The sequence below is a fragment of the Papaver somniferum genome, chromosome 7 (assembly GCF_003573695.1).
Source record: "Papaver somniferum cultivar HN1 chromosome 7, ASM357369v1, whole genome shotgun sequence".
In the NCBI taxonomy this organism is placed as follows: domain Eukaryota; kingdom Viridiplantae; phylum Streptophyta; class Magnoliopsida; order Ranunculales; family Papaveraceae; genus Papaver; species Papaver somniferum.
The window spans coordinates 138,178,738-138,179,320 of NC_039364.1; positions in this window are offsets into that span (position 1 = coordinate 138,178,738).

Sequence of the window (583 nt, forward strand, 5' to 3'; positions counted from 1 at the left end):
GAGACCAGACCATCAGACCAAATGGAATAAATTCAATAAAGTCGACCACTGGAACCCTTGTATATGCCAGTTGTGTTGACCTAGAGTTAGGATTATCGACCACTGGTACCCTTGTATATGCCAGTGTGTTGATATTAGTCAGACTAGTATCTCAGTCCATTAGGATAGGTTCATTTTGGCGGAGGCCTTCAGACAGATATGAGAAACACCATTCACCTAGTAAACATCAAAACCATCTATGTTTTTCTCTATATCCATCTTCTTGATCTATCCATGTGATTAGTTTTGACTCCGGATATTGATTTCCATAGTGCGACTATCTGAGTAAAGCATTGTCACTTCATATGAATTTTAGTATGCTTCAGTGCGAACTCGTGTACAGCAATTGGAATTTCGCATCAGGGTACTTCCTCTTGTAGTCAATAAGTATGCCAACCAAGGAGATTCTTTAGTGCCTTCCAAGGTTCTGCGAAGATAGCTAGGATCTGGAGTAAAGGTTTTGTGGGTATACCTCTGATAAGCCCTCCCGAGACTATAACTCGACCACTAGGGACACCTAGGGGTTAAAGGCTTATTGCATACG